Source organism: Ovis aries, unplaced genomic scaffold, assembly GCF_016772045.2.
Source record: "Ovis aries strain OAR_USU_Benz2616 breed Rambouillet unplaced genomic scaffold, ARS-UI_Ramb_v3.0 scaffold_946, whole genome shotgun sequence".
NCBI lineage: Eukaryota > Metazoa > Chordata > Mammalia > Artiodactyla > Bovidae > Ovis > Ovis aries.
In genome coordinates, this window is record NW_024599831.1 from 9,958 (window position 1) to 27,939 (window position 17,982).

Below are 17,982 nucleotides of genomic sequence, written 5' to 3' on the forward strand. Positions count from 1 at the left end.
ACCCTAACCCTAACCCTAACCCTAACCCTAACCCTAACCCTAACCCTAACCCTAACCCTAACCCTAACCCTAACCCTAACCCTAACCCTAACCCTAACCCTAACCCTAACCCTAACCCTAACCCTAACCCTAACCCTAACCCTAACCCTAACCCTAACCCTAACCCTAACCCTAACCCTAACCCTAACCCTAACCCTAACCCTAACCCTAACCCTAACCCTAACCCTAACCCTAACCCTAACCCTAACCCTAACCCTAACCCTAACCCTAACCCTAACCCTAACCCTAACCCTAACCCTAACCCTAACCCTAACCCTAACCCTAACCCTAACCCTAACCCTAACCCTAACCCTAACCCTAACCCTAACCCTAACCCTAACCCTAACCCTAACCCTAACCCTAACCCTAACCCTAACCCTAACCCTAACCCTAACCCTAACCCTAACCCTAACCCTAACCCTAACCCTAACCCTAACCCTAACCCTAACCCTAACCCTAACCCTAACCCTAACCCTAACCCTAACCCTAACCCTAACCCTAACCCTAACCCTAACCCTAACCCTAACCCTAACCCTAACCCTAACCCTAACCCTAACCCTAACCCTAACCCTAACCCTAACCCTAACCCTAACCCTAACCCTAACCCTAACCCTAACCCTAACCCTAACCCTAACCCTAACCCTAACCCTAACCCTAACCCTAACCCTAACCCTAACCCTAACCCTAACCCTAACCCTAACCCTAACCCTAACCCTAACCCTAACCCTAACCCTAACCCTAACCCTAACCCTAACCCTAACCCTAACCCTAACCCTAACCCTAACCCTAACCCTAACCCTAACCCTAACCCTAACCCTAACCCTAACCCTAACCCTAACCCTAACCCTAACCCTAACCCTAACCCTAACCCTAACCCTAACCCTAACCCTAACCCTAACCCTAACCCTAACCCTAACCCTAACCCTAACCCTCCTAACCCTAACCCTAACCCTAACCCTAACCCTAACCCTAACCCTAACCCTCCTAACCCTAACCCTAACCCTAACCCTAACCCTAACCCTAACCCTAACCCTAACCCTAACCCTAACCCTAACCCTAACCCTAACCCTAACCCTAACCCTAACCCTAACCCTAACCCTAACCCTAACCCTAACCCTAACCCTAACCCTAACCCTAACCCTAACCCTAACCCTAACCCTAACCCTAACCCTAACCCTAACCCTAACCCTAACCCTAACCCTAACCCTAACCCTAACCCTAACCCTAACCCTAACCCTAACCCTAACCCTAACCCTAACCCTAACCCTAACCCTAACCCTAACCCTAACCCTAACCCTAACCCTAACCCTAACCCTAACCCTAACCCTAACCCTAACCCTAACCCTAACCCTAACCCTAACCCTAACCCTAACCCTAACCCTAACCCTAACCCTAACCCTAACCCTAACCCTAACCCTAACCCTAACCCTAACCCTAACCCTAACCCTAACCCTAACCCTAACCCTAACCCTAACCCTAACCCTAACCCTAACCCTAACCCTAACCCTAACCCTAACCCTAACCCTAACCCTAACCCTAACCCTAACCCTAACCCTAACCCTAACCCTAACCCTAACCCTAACCCTAACCCTAACCCTAACCCTAACCCTAACCCTAACCCTAACCCTAACCCTAACCCTAACCCTAACCCTAACCCTAACCCTAACCCTAACCCTAACCCTAACCCTAACCCTAACCCTAACCCTAACCCTAACCCTAACCCTAACCCTAACCCTAACCCTAACCCTAACCCTAACCCTAACCCTAACCCTAACCCTAACCCTAACCCTAACCCTAACCCTAACCCTAACCCTAACCCTAACCCTAACCCTAACCCTAACCCTAACCCTAACCCTAACCCTAACCCTAACCCTAACCCTAACCCTAACCCTAACCCTAACCCTAACCCTAACCCTAACCCTAACCCTAACCCTAACCCTAACCCTAACCCTAACCCTAACCCTAACCCTAACCCTAACCCTAACCCTAACCCTAACCCTAACCCTAACCCTAACCCTAACCCTAACCCTAACCCTAACCCTAACCCTAACCCTAACCCTAACCCTAACCCTAACCCTAACCCTAACCCTAACCCTAACCCTAACCCTAACCCTAACCCTAACCCTAACCCTAACCCTAACCCTAACCCTAACCCTAACCCTAACCCTAACCCTAACCCTAACCCTAACCCTAACCCTAACCCTAACCCTAACCCTAACCCTAACCCTAACCCTAACCCTAACCCTAACCCTAACCCTAACCCTAACCCTAACCCTAACCCTAACCCTAACCCTAACCCTAACCCTAACCCTAACCCTAACCCTAACCCTAACCCTAACCCTAACCCTAACCCCTAACCCTAACCCTAACCCTAACCCTAACCCTAACCCTAACCCTAACCCTAACCCTAACCCTAACCCTAACCCTAACCCTAACCCTAACCCTAACCCTAACCCTAACCCTAACCCTAACCCTAACCCTAACCCTAACCCTAACCCTAACCCTAACCCTAACCCTAACCCTAACCCTAACCCTAACCCTAACCCTAACCCTAACCCTAACCCTAACCCTAACCCTAACCCTAACCCTAACCCTAACCCTAACCCTAACCCTAACCCTAACCCTAACCCTAACCCTAACCCTAACCCTAACCCTAACCCTAACCCTAACCCTAACCCTAACCCTAACCCTAACCCTAACCCTAACCCTAACCCTAACCCTAACCCTAACCCTAACCCTAACCCTAACCCTAACCCTAACCCTAACCCTAACCCTAACCCTAACCCTAACCCTAACCCTAACCCTAACCCTAACCCTAACCCTAACCCTAACCCTAACCCTAACCCTAACCCTAACCCTAACCCTAACCCTAACCCTAACCCTAACCCTAACCCTAACCCTAACCCTAACCCTAACCCTAACCCTAACCCTAACCCTAACCCTAACCCTAACCCTAACCCTAACCCTAACCCTAACCCTAACCCTAACCCTAACCCTAACCCTAACCCTAACCCTAACCCTAACCCTAACCCTAACCCTAACCCTAACCCTAACCCTAACCCTAACCCTAACCCTAACCCTAACCCTAACCCTAACCCTAACCCTAACCCTAACCCTAACCCTAACCCTAACCCTAACCCTAACCCTAACCCTAACCCTAACCCTAACCCTAACCCTAACCCTAACCCTAACCCTAACCCTAACCCTAACCCTAACCCTAACCCTAACCCTAACCCTAACCCTAACCCTAACCCTAACCCTAACCCTAACCCTAACCCTAACCCTAACCCTAACCCTAACCCTAACCCTAACCCTAACCCTAACCCTAACCCTAACCCTAACCCTAACCCTAACCCTAACCCTAACCCTAACCCTAACCCTAACCCTAACCCTAACCCTAACCCTAACCCTAACCCTAACCCTAACCCTAACCCTAACCCTAACCCTAACCCTAACCCTAACCCTAACCCTAACCCTAACCCTAACCCTAACCCTAACCCTAACCCTAACCCTAACCCTAACCCTAACCCTAACCCTAACCCTAACCCTAACCCTAACCCTAACCCTAACCCTAACCCTAACCCTAACCCTAACCCTAACCCTAACCCTAACCCTAACCCTAACCCTAACCCTAACCCTAACCCTAACCCTAACCCTAACCCTAACCCTAACCCTAACCCTAACCCTAACCCTAACCCTAACCCTAACCCTAACCCTAACCCTAACCCTAACCCTAACCCTAACCCTAACCCTAACCCTAACCCTAACCCTAACCCTAACCCTAACCCTAACCCTAACCCTAACCCTAACCCTAACCCTAACCCTAACCCTAACCCTAACCCTAACCCTAACCCTAACCCTAACCCTAACCCTAACCCTAACCCTAACCCTAACCCTAACCCTAACCCTAACCCTAACCCTAACCCTAACCCTAACCCTAACCCTAACCCTAACCCTAACCCTAACCCTAACCCTAACCCTAACCCTAACCCTAACCCTAACCCTAACCCTAACCCTAACCCTAACCCTAACCCTAACCCTAACCCTAACCCTAACCCTAACCCTAACCCTAACCCTAACCCTAACCCTAACCCTAACCCTAACCCTAACCCTAACCCTAACCCTAACCCTAACCCTAACCCTAACCCTAACCCTAACCCTAACCCTAACCCTAACCCTAACCCTAACCCTAACCCTAACCCTAACCCTAACCCTAACCCTAACCCTAACCCTAACCCTAACCCTAACCCTAACCCTAACCCTAACCCTAACCCTAACCCTAACCCTAACCCTAACCCTAACCCTAACCCTAACCCTAACCCTAACCCTAACCCTAACCCTAACCCTAACCCTAACCCTAACCCTAACCCTAACCCTAACCCTAACCCTAACCCTAACCCTAACCCTAACCCTAACCCTAACCCTAACCCTAACCCTAACCCTAACCCTAACCCTAACCCTAACCCTAACCCTAACCCTAACCCTAACCCTAACCCTAACCCTAACCCTAACCCTAACCCTAACCCTAACCCTAACCCTAACCCTAACCCTAACCCTAACCCTAACCCTAACCCTAACCCTAACCCTAACCCTAACCCTAACCCTAACCCTAACCCTAACCCTAACCCTAACCCTAACCCTAACCCTAACCCTAACCCTAACCCTAACCCTAACCCTAACCCTAACCCTAACCCTAACCCTAACCCTAACCCTAACCCTAACCCTAACCCTAACCCTAACCCTAACCCTAACCCTAACCCTAACCCTAACCCTAACCCTAACCCTAACCCTAACCCTAACCCTAACCCTAACCCTAACCCTAACCCTAACCCTAACCCTAACCCTAACCCTAACCCTAACCCTAACCCTAACCCTAACCCTAACCCTAACCCTAACCCTAACCCTAACCCTAACCCTAACCCTAACCCTAACCCTAACCCTAACCCTAACCCTAACCCTAACCCTAACCCTAACCCTAACCCTAACCCTAACCCTAACCCTAACCCTAACCCTAACCCTAACCCTAACCCTAACCCTAACCCCTAACCCTAACCCTAACCCTAACCCTAACCCTAACCCTAACCCTAACCCTAACCCTAACCCTAACCCTAACCCTAACCCTAACCCTAACCCTAACCCTAACCCTAACCCTAACCCTAACCCTAACCCTAACCCTAACCCTAACCCCTAACCCTAACCCTAACCCTAACCCTAACCCTAACCCCTAACCCTAACCCTAACCCTAACCCTAACCCTAACCCTAACCCTAACCCTAACCCTAACCCTAACCCTAACCCTAACCCTAACCCTAACCCTAACCCTAACCCTAACCCTAACCCTAACCCTAACCCTAACCCTAACCCTAACCCTAACCCTAACCCTAACCCTAACCCTAACCCTAACCCTAACCCTAACCCTAACCCTAACCCTAACCCTAACCCTAACCCTAACCCTAACCCTAACCCTAACCCTAACCCTAACCCTAACCCTAACCCTAACCCTAACCCTAACCCTAACCCTAACCCTAACCCTAACCCTAACCCTAACCCTAACCCTAACCCTAACCCTAACCCTAACCCTAACCCTAACCCTAACCCTAACCCTAACCCTAACCCTAACCCTAACCCTAACCCTAACCCTAACCCTAACCCTAACCCTAACCCTAACCCTAACCCTAACCCTAACCCTAACCCTAACCCTAACCCTAACCCTAACCCTAACCCTAACCCTAACCCTAACCCTAACCCTAACCCTAACCCTAACCCTAACCCTAACCCTAACCCTAACCCTAACCCTAACCCTAACCCTAACCCTAACCCTAACCCTAACCCTAACCCTAACCCTAACCCTAACCCTAACCCTAACCCTAACCCTAACCCTAACCCTAACCCTAACCCTAACCCTAACCCTAACCCTAACCCTAACCCTAACCCTAACCCTAACCCTAACCCTAACCCTAACCCTAACCCTAACCCTAACCCTAACCCTAACCCTAACCCTAACCCTAACCCTAACCCTAACCCTAACCCTAACCCTAACCCTAACCCTAACCCTAACCCTAACCCTAACCCTAACCCTAACCCTAACCCTAACCCTAACCCTAACCCTAACCCTAACCCTAACCCTAACCCTAACCCTAACCCTAACCCTAACCCTAACCCTAACCCTAACCCTAACCCTAACCCTAACCCTAACCCTAACCCTAACCCTAACCCTAACCCTAACCCTAACCCTAACCCTAACCCTAACCCTAACCCTAACCCTAACCCTAACCCTAACCCTAACCCTAACCCTAACCCTAACCCTAACCCTAACCCTAACCCTAACCCTAACCCTAACCCTAACCCTAACCCTAACCCTAACCCTAACCCTAACCCTAACCCTAACCCTAACCCTAACCCTAACCCTAACCCTAACCCTAACCCTAACCCTAACCCTAACCCTAACCCTAACCCTAACCCTAACCCTAACCCTAACCCTAACCCTAACCCTAACCCTAACCCTAACCCTAACCCTAACCCTAACCCTAACCCTAACCCTAACCCTAACCCTAACCCTAACCCTAACCCTAACCCTAACCCTAACCCTAACCCTAACCCTAACCCTAACCCTAACCCTAACCCTAACCCTAACCCTAACCCTAACCCTAACCCTAACCCTAACCCTAACCCTAACCCTAACCCTAACCCTAACCCTAACCCTAACCCTAACCCTAACCCTAACCCTAACCCTAACCCTAACCCTAACCCTAACCCTAACCCTAACCCTAACCCTAACCCTAACCCTAACCCTAACCCTAACCCTAACCCTAACCCTAACCCTAACCCTAACCCTAACCCTAACCCTAACCCTAACCCTAACCCTAACCCTAACCCTAACCCTAACCCTAACCCTAACCCTAACCCTAACCCTAACCCTAACCCTAACCCTAACCCTAACCCTAACCCTAACCCTAACCCTAACCCTAACCCTAACCCTAACCCTAACCCTAACCCTAACCCTAACCCTAACCCTAACCCTAACCCTAACCCTAACCCTAACCCTAACCCTAACCCTAACCCTAACCCTAACCCTAACCCTAACCCTAACCCTAACCCTAACCCTAACCCTAACCCTAACCCTAACCCTAACCCTAACCCTAACCCTAACCCTAACCCTAACCCTAACCCTAACCCTAACCCTAACCCTAACCCTAACCCTAACCCTAACCCTAACCCTAACCCTAACCCTAACCCTAACCCTAACCCTAACCCTAACCCTAACCCTAACCCTAACCCTAACCCTAACCCTAACCCTAACCCTAACCCTAACCCTAACCCTAACCCTAACCCTAACCCTAACCCTAACCCTAACCCTAACCCTAACCCTAACCCTAACCCTAACCCTAACCCTAACCCTAACCCTAACCCTAACCCTAACCCTAACCCTAACCCTAACCCTAACCCTAACCCTAACCCTAACCCTAACCCTAACCCTAACCCTAACCCTAACCCTAACCCTAACCCTAACCCTAACCCTAACCCTAACCCTAACCCTAACCCTAACCCTAACCCTAACCCTAACCCTAACCCGAACCCCAACCCCAACCCTAACCCTAACCCCGAACCCGAACCCGAACCCGAACCCGAACCCTCTAACCCTAACCCTAACCCCGAACCCGAACCCGAACCCGAACCCCGAACCCGAACCCGAACCCGAACCCCGAACTCGAACCCGAACCCGAACCCCAAACTCAAACCCGAACCCTTCAGATCTGCTTAGTCTTAAGATAGTTATAAATTTACATTCTTACATAGCAAGGATACAGCGGTTTATAACAAAGAAAGAGGAGTACAGTGATTTATAACAAAGAGAAAATTCATTAATGGGAAAGTCTAGTATTGCTAACATCAAAAATACTATGTTTCTTTTTCTACATTCCAATTACATTTATTAACATACTCCTAGGTGCCTAAGGGTATGGAGGCCTGGGGGCAATCATTAACTCGGCAATGAAACTCTTCACCAACATGATTTTTATCTTTAGAAAAACCCTATGCTAAGACTTTCAAAATACTCCAAACTCTCTGTGCTGTTTATGGTTAAGAGGTTGTAAACAATCATGTGCGTATTAGCAAAAGTGTGGATAAACCTGTCACACACGTTAGACTGCCAGCAGAGAGGTCTGAGCTGAGACACTCCTTTTATATGCAGGAGACTATTAACTGGAGCTCTAAGTTAATTTTCCAGAGAAAGGTGGTATGGGATAGCCCCTGTTAATGTCAGAAGAGTGTAGCATAACAGACAGATTTTTGTTTGGCGGGTAGACGCTTGAGCAGATCCAGGGGATCCCTCAAGTCCTGATCCGCCTTTGCCCATCAGGTCTCTTCCTCATGACCTTTGCCATGGGTGGGAGCTCCCGTGCTGGCTCCCGGCAGCTCTAACAGATTTTACAGTGTTCCAATACAAGTTCTAGCCAAATCCATAAAGAAAGACATACGAATAAGAAACTACAAATTGAAAGCAAGTCTATTGAGATAAACATTGAACATCATTTGTATGAATCTTTAAGGCATAACTGCAGACATTCTTCAGGCATTCTTCAAATTCATAGAATGACAACAAAGTATGGCTATGTACAATCCATTCAGTTTTATAAACTACTCCTGAATAACCTCACAAGCCATTTAAAACCAGATGAAAATTTCAAATGTCATTTTCAATATTGAATAGCTTTGATCTACAAACAAGACTGTAAGACAGAAAATTAAAATAGAAATACATGAAGTAAATACTCAGTAGATACGAAAACATCCCATGGTAGTGAAGTTATTAGGACTTTAATGCACAGACTCATCTCCAATTCGATGTGATCTCAATTCATATTTGGTGGAAAATACAAAAGCTGATCTTAACAGTCATATTATTTTTCTTTGTACCCCTAAAAAGAAAAACAAACATGAAAAACTAAATCGAACTTGGAGACTCACATTTCCCAATCGGTATACAAAGCAACAGAATGTCAAACTTTCTAATTCACATATCCATTTAAATGAAATTGGATGAAATACCCCTAAATAAACACATACTTGTATGCTCAATGTTTCACAAGGCAGATAACATTCAATGAATGAAACAGAGAGGGTAACAGCCAGGAAGGCCAGGGGTCTCCAGAGGGAGGAAATGGGGTGCAAGTGTCAGACAGTTATTATCTGTCTATTCCGAGGCAAGAGGAAACAAGCTGTTATCTTTTTTCCCCTTCTTGATACCAATTTAAAAAGAGATTTTCTCTTACAATTCTGTGTTGCTATAACGACACCTGGTTCCACCTGAACTTAACTTTTTTCATACTTTGAGCTGACCAAGGCATTTTTCTTCTGGAAATGTTTGCCATAAGCTATGTGAATGTACTATGTATTTACCCTAGACTGTCTTCAAGTAGGTTCTGCCTAAAGGCTCAGAACTGACTTGACAAATCAATATGCTTTACTCATACATGGTTCTCCTAACCTATGTGAATGAAGCTATAGATTTGCCCATGTCAATCGTTTTATGGCCCAAGATGACTCACCAGGTGCCATGGTTATCTCCATATATCCTGTGGGTGAGGGGTCCTCTGCCATTTCTTTATCTAATTAGTAGACTGCTAGTAGCTATAAAACATCCAGCTAAGGACGAGTAGGAAGGCACTCTTTCTGCCCCCTTCTGATGTTTATGTCAGAAGCTTTCTCTTTTAGACTTTAATAAAACGTTGTGACACAAAAGCTCTGAGTGATCAAGCCTCATCACTGACCCTGGATTGAATTATTCTCCTAAGGAGCCCAAGAATGCAAGCATCTTACATGGTTAGGCAACAGCCTTTCAAAACAATGGTCTTTTCCAAAAATGATGATAAGTGATGAGTATACATATGCCTACGAATGAAATGGGACGGGTATCTCAAACCACATAAAAATAAATCTTCCATCAAAAGAAATATAACACAATCAGCCCTTCATATGCATAGATTCTCCAATTATGAAGTCATACAAATATGGATGTAAAATATCACAGTAAATTCCGAGGTTTAAAAGTGGTGAATATTGACTTTCGCCTGCCGGCACGTCTTTACATGTCATATCCATTATATCAGCTATGACAACGAATCACGTGCTGTGCTAAGTCACTTACATTTTGTCCAACTCTTTGGGATCATATGGACTGGGGCCCACCAGGATCCTCTGTCCATGGGATTCTCTGGGCAAGGATAATGGAGTGGGTTGCCATGCTCTCCTTCAGGAGATCTTCCTGCCCCAGGGATCAAACCCATTTCTCCTATGTCTCCTGCACTGGCAGGTGGGTTTTTTACCACTAGCACCACACATGAACATCAGTGGATTTGGGGATCCACGGGGCATATACAGAACCATCCCTCAAAGAAAACTGAAGAACGACTTTACAATCTCAAACAAAACATGAGTATATGTGTTCACAACCTTCCTGTAGCAAGGGTTTCTTCAATCTGAGAAGTGCCATCGACCGATGAAGGACTATGTGGAAAATACTTCAAAGTCTATTTGGCAAACACAGCCTAAGTTGGCTATATTTAGTCCTCAAATGAATGAGAATGTCATGAGTAATGGTCATTTCAAATAAGTAGCGTGTGAAGCTATTTACACTTATTGTGATGTGTGGTATACCACATTGACAAATTTCAGTAGTGAAATTGATGCAAAAACCCTACATTTCTCAGTGGAAGCTTCTACATGAACTGTTGGGGTCAGAGCTCTAACTCATGCAGGCATACTTTTACATTGAAAATAATCCTGCATGATAATCAAACAAAACACTGAAAGAACACCTAGACAGTGTTTGAGCTATGTACTACATGATTTTAATGCTAGTACATGGAATGAGCTGATGAGGAAGACTACAAACAACTCATCTTCTTCAACTTGATCAAACTGCTGATAGTCATACAAGTGAATGAAAAGTTAAGCCTGTTGTCATTAAATTGGTTTTAAATACATAGAATAATAAAACCAATTAGTAAACTTTGTTTTCTTAATAAACATTGTGTTATTTCTGCACAGCTTTGTTACCGGCATTAATAGAATACCTTCATTAATAACTTGTCACAGTGAAATGGATTCACATTCTGTATCTATTCACATCTATAACTGATGCCATAGCTGTTTGATACTATTGCTTGAATGAATACAACTTATGTGACTTCAAAAACTACAAACACTACTAACATAATTATGTCATGAGGGTGGAACCCTCGTGAAGAGGATTAGTGTCCTTATGAAACAGACCTCAGAGAGTGCCCTCACCCCTTTTGTGGTGGGATAACATAGCAGTAAGTCACCAGCTCTGAACTAGGAATGCTGGTGCTTCGATCTTGAACTTCTTAGCCTCTAGAACTGTGAGAAATAAATATTTGTGGTTATTTTTTAAAAATTAAAAAATAAAAAAAGTAAAATACCTTGAGTGATATGAGCATTAAGACTTAGTAGAATTGCTCTCATGAATAATGGTAGTATTATTGACTGTAGCCATAGTACTGGAATCTGTACATTAACACCCCTGCAAAGGAAACTGAAAGGTTAGAATAATAATAAAGGAACTTCATAAGTATAAATTTAATCCTACTGTAATCATTCAACACTGTATGTTTTCTTTTAAATTATCTTTCAAATTTGGTCTGCTCTAACCTCTTCTGTGTTCACTTTATTCTATACTTATTGCTAACAGTTAAATTACCACAGGAGCTCTAATTAATTTTTAAAATTAATTTCTAATTAATTTTTCCAATTTCTTTTTACTTACAATGCTAGTGACAGAACCAAAGGATGATATCTACATCAAAGAGGAGAAACATAATGGAAACTGTAAACAATTTTATGTAATAACATTGCCATGCTCCTATACAGTCAAATGGACATTAAAAAGGACGTGATTTTTCTGAATGTTTATTTCAGAAAGTTAGAATTGGATGACTGCAAACAATAAAACTAATAAGATATTAATACATAATGTTAATATTATACAGTTGGTCATTCTTTTCCCTATTCTACCACAGCTAACTGACTGGAAGTCAGTTTTAGTAACTACTACTAATATAAGACCCTCACCAATAAGTGAAGATATATAGGAAAATTCATAATAGATCCGAAAACCATCAAAGATAAAATGATAATTAAAAAATACAGTGACATCTTAGTTGGTATAAGAAACAGGATGATTATGAAAGCAAAGCCAACAATCACATGTAGGCCATGGAAGCCTGTGGCTGTCACGAGTGTTGACTTTTGAGGTTGTAAAAAGCGCTTTGTAAAATCCTGAGGTTTGCAGCAGTTGTAACCTCCTAAAGAGACTGCAATAAAAAGGGTTTGCTGAATATCCTGAAGATTTCCATCTACCAGGCTGTGGTGAGCACAAGCAATACATACTCCAGAGGACAGAAGACAGACAGGTTGGGAACACGTCTACTGCACTTAGGGAGAAAGGGCATGTTGCTGCTCAGCCTAGTACAAGTGTAGAAGGAACACTTCAGTGATTCAGCCTTTAAAGACTTGATAAATATGAGAACGACTGGTGTGAATAAACCTCCAGAAGTGCCTTCTCAGACCTCCAGTCATAAGCACAAGCATAATGAAAACACTGAATGTTCATGGTCTCACACAAGATTAGACTGACTTATAACTTTGCTTTGAGAGAAGTTGAACTACTCATCGTTAAAGAGAAATGACCCTTTCTTCTCTGAAGATTTGTGAATCATTCCGTTGGGTGTGCTGAATAAAATACTTAAGGATCTAATATATAAAAATGCAATAGGCAAAGCACATAGATTTTTGCTCCCTTTCTCAAAGGATGGAATGTTTTGTATTTGCACTGTTATGTCTGAAATTCATGTACATTTATATATGGATGTTTTTAGTTTAAATACAATAGGACTAAACATATTGATATGACACTAATAGACCCTGCTGGTGTGTGTGGTTGTCACACAGGATCCGCAGGAGGTTTAAACTCATGGCTGTCCATGCACAGGATGGATGCTGCTCAGCTTCTTCGTGAATCTAGACCCTGAGTGAAGAACTTCCTCAGCATATGCCACTGAGGGAACTACAAGGATGAATCTAGACCCTGAGTGAAGAGCTTCCTCAGCATATGCCACTGAGGGAACTACAAGGATGAATGGATGCTGCTCAGCTTCTTCGTGAATCTGGACCCTGAGTGAAGAGCTTTTCTCAACATATGCCACTGAGGGAACTACAAGGATGAATGGATGCTGTTCAGCTTCTTCATGAATCTGGACCCTGAGTGAAGAGCTTTTCCCAACATATGTCACTGAGGGAACTACAAGGATGACAGGCATAATACTATGCTTCAGCTCATGGATTTCTAAGCATTGTTCACAATACAGATGTTATTTTCAACATTAGGGTTCTTTCAGTGTCCTTCAACAGCATTTGCTTTCCTGTATAGAGAAGAAAAAAACTCATGAGTATCAAACTTGTTGACATAAAACGAGTGTATGAATTGTTATCTTCATGACCCAGGGATCAAACCGACATCACTTCCATCTCCCACACTGGTAAGCAGATGATTTACCGACTGTGCCACCTAGGAATCAATATACATTTCAAGAACCACTGCCATCATCTTCTACTGTTCATGACCTAAGTAGAAGAAAGAACATTGGAAGAAGTACTCATAAGTGTACTCATAAGTACTCATAAGTCAAGGAAATGTTATGCTGGGTACTCTAATTATTACTGGGACAAGTCAGTTCCTCCAATGATGATGGGTAAAACTGAAAAAAAATTTTACAAATGCATGGGGTGTGATGTCTACATGATAAATGTGTTCCTTTTAGGCTATTGCTTCAGGGTTACTTACTTCAGCATGAAGGACTGCACTTCAAGGGATGCCTGCTATTCCAGCTCAATCAACAGATATTGAAGTGCAGATCATTGTCCTTGGTTGAAAATAATCAGCAGTTCGTTTGTCAACATGTGTAACATGCCAGAGTAACCCTTGGGATGGAACTCTAAAAACAGGTTAGGCCCTCTTTTTGCCAAGCCCTGCGATAAAATACAACTAAAAAAAATAGCATCCTGTTTTGTCACGACTTCCTCATCTTTTCTTTCTGGATGGCAGGAAGCAGACATTGAGGCCAGAGGACTGTGGGATTTAATTGTGAACTAACGTTGGGTGGGGTGGAAGCTTATCACTCTAGTAAGAATGTGGCTCAATTAAACTGACTTCCATTCACTTCATGTACATAGAGTTCCTCAACCCTTCATTAAGCAATTCAATAAGTTATACTTCCTTACACCATCAGAATCTCTTGGTTTACACGAATGTCAATTCCTAGTCCAGCACTTATACAATGAGTTTTGCAGGTAGTAATAGTGCATAAATGATGATGAGCAATGACAGGAAGTTTATTTATTCTCTGTTTGAATTCTTGATTTTTTATACAATTTTTTATAATATACTTACAGATATGAATATTTGAGTGGCATGTATAAATACACGTTGAGTAGTGCTATGATAACTCATAGTGTTGGCACAATAATTATCATGGTTATTATGTCTTTTTAATATATTCCTTTTGAGATTCTGCCAGAGTCCTGCCCCGGTGAATCCAGGGTGATTCAAAGGGGAGACGGATAGGCGAGGAAAAATTTATTTAATTAGAAATATAAAATTAGATTAGGAAAAAACAGTGTAGTAGGAAAATGAGTGGAGAAAAGAGGCTGATTAAATTGCTTTACGTGGAAAACCAATAAAGTTCCAGACAAGGAACTTGCACCGTCTATGTTGGGCCACAGGCACCTGCTTGAATAGCGGAGGGTGCCCCGCCTTGGGCTCCCTCTCGCGTGGGTCTCAGAAGCCTGGGCAAGTAAGTAGACTCGGTGAGCCTCCGTGTTCCAAGGGATAAGCCTGAAAAGGAGAGGGAGGGAGAGGGAGGAAGAGAAAGAATCGACACGGGGGAGGCCAGGCTTGTGCAAAAACCCCTCCTCTTTATTATTTAAAAAGTGTTTATGTACCCTAAATTTTACACAATGGAAGATACAGAGTGATGCAGGGGCAGCAGTCCTGACCCTTTTTGTGTATCTTTTTGTATACACAAGGTCTCAGGTGATTTACATTATCTTCTGGCCAAGAGGCTTGCTAACACTTTTTGGCTTTCTTCCTTAATGAATGTTAATCTCGTTTCCTCTGAAGTGTTTTTCTTTCATCTGCATCTCCTTAAAGCACTAAAGTTACATCTCTATAGAACAAAAGCACAGTGGGTTATAACAAAGAAGGTACTTAACTCAAAGATCTACTGTTGCTACTTATTTTTTCTATATACCAACTATATCAACAAATAAAAGATCTGAAAATTTGGCAGCAAGTATTGGCACAACAATTAAACACTTAATCAGTTATATTCTAATGATCTTGACACCTCGGAAGCCCCTGCATCTCTAGGATGTTTTAAGCTTCCTGTGCCTCTCGTGGTTGGGAGACTGTAAACAATTCACAAGCTGTAAAAAGTCCGGGGGAACATGTTAGGCAAGCTAGAGAGTTATCAGAGGGGGTTTTAAGCTGAGACATTCTTTTGCAGGAGACTGAAGCCCTGAATTAACTTTTTCCAGAGAGTATCAGAAAAGTAGAAAAGCGCAATAAGGCAGGGAGATTCTTATTTTGGGGGGTACATATGCAGGAAATACCAAGGGGAAACCCTGAGGCCTGATTCGCCTTGCCCATCAAGGCCTATGCTGCATGACCTTGTCGCGGGTGGGATTCCTCACGCTGGCTCCCGGCAAGATTCTATTCCATTATACATTATCATAAGATATTCAATACAGTTTCCTAAACTGTACAGTAGGTCCTTGTCGTTTCTTTCATATATAGTACTATGTATTTGTTAATAATTCAAACAAAAACTGGCACACAAATATTCATAGTGACATTATTCACAATAGCTCAAATGTCCATCGGTGGGTGACTGAATATGCAACACAGGGTATATTCAAAAGCTTCAACAGTATTCTACCACACAAAAAAGTATATTAAATGGTGCTGCCACTGTGTAAGACATTACAGAAATGACTCCAAAATGAACACATGGAATAAATACGTAGTTCACTTCTAGTTCATGTTATGTACCCAAAAGGTTTGGGAAAGGGGGCTGAAAAATTGGATACTTCTGCAGTCATAGTCACAACAGCATGATTCACATAGCAGTGATGGAGATGCAGGCATAGAGAACAGAGTTACAGACAAGGGTGGGGAACAAAACGGAGAGGGTGAGATGAATGGAGAGAGCAGCATGGATGCATAGTCACCAACATTTGTAAATAGACAACCAGTGGGAATTTGCTGTATGACTCAGGGAACTCAAACTAGGGCTCTGTTATAACCTAGAGAGGCAGGAATGGGCGGGACGTGGGAGGGAGATTCAAGAGCAAGGGGACATAGGTACACCTATGGTTAATTCATTGGGTGTATGACTAATCAAACCAATACTGTAAAGCAATGGTCAATCAACTAAAAAAAATGACTTAAAAAACATATGAAATGAACATAAACACAAACTTTGCAACAAGGTGATTCCACTTAAAAAACTATAAAAATTTTAGAAAACAACAAAAGATATACATGACCTTTGGTCTGGTGATCAGTTCTTACACACAACAAAAAAGCCAACTTACCGAAGTATTAATATAAATTATTTAAAACATTGACTATTATAATTTTATACATTTACTCTGTGGAGGGCCTTACACAAGAGAACCAAAACCAAACTGTTAAATGAACCACTGACCACCCACTCTTGACAGGAAACAGAAAAAAGAAAACACTTGCAGAAGTCATCTTACAACAGAAGTTCCTGGTAAGGAACAAGGAACTAACAAGCTACCACCAACCAGGACTCTGGAGAGTTCAGAAGGAGATGGGAGACTCCAGTTCAGAGGCCATAAAATGATTGACATGAATCTTGAAGAAAGGCAGATTTCCAAGCAAATATAGTTTAATTAACATAGATTAGGAGAACAAGGTATGAGTAAGACACACTGGTTTGTCAAGTCGGTTCTGAGCCTTTAGGAGGAACCGACCTGAAGACAGAGTCTTGGGTAAATACATGGTACATTAATGTTCCTTAAGACAAACATTTCCATAAGAAAAATACATTGCTTAGCTCAAGGTTTGAGAAGAGTTAAATTCAGGTGGAGCCAGGAGTTGTCATGGCAACACAGAATTTTCAAAGAAACCTCCTTTTAAATTCGTATTGAGAAGGGGAAAAATGCAACACTAGTTTGTTTCCTCCTGCCTCTTAAAAGAGAGATTTTTTAAAAGTCTGACACTTGCAGCCTATTTTCTGTGTCTGGAGACTCCTGGCCTTCTTGCCTGTTACCCTCTCTAGGCCCGTAGAAAGCAATAAACCCTCTCTAGGCCCATAGGAAGCAATACACAAGCGGACCCTAACATACACGTGGAATGACAAGGGACTCCAAGGAGCCAAAACAATCACATGAGCCTGCAGTTCAAGCGTCCTCTGGTGTGCTGTGCTAAGTTGCTTCAGTCACGTCTTGACTGTCACAGCCCGCCAGGCTCCTCGGTCCATGGGAATTTTCCAGGCAAGAATACTGGAGTGGGTTGCCGTTCCCTCCTCCAGGGGATCTTCCCAATCCAGGGATCGAATTCCTGCATTGGTTGGGAGGTTCTTTACCACTAGCACCACATGGGGCAAAAGTGCCTAAATGGAGATCAGGGAAACCCAATTAGGAGAAGGAACTCAGAGACAAGGAAGTGAGGGCAGGAGATTCTTAGCCACATTCAGAGAAGCCCAGCAGGTAGTTCTGCACGTGCAAGAGAAGGAGGAAGCAGGCTGGAGCTGTGTAGAAGATGAAAGAGGGAACTAAAGCAGGGCCCCCAACCTCTAGGATCGAATGCCTGATGATCTGAGGTGGAGCTGAT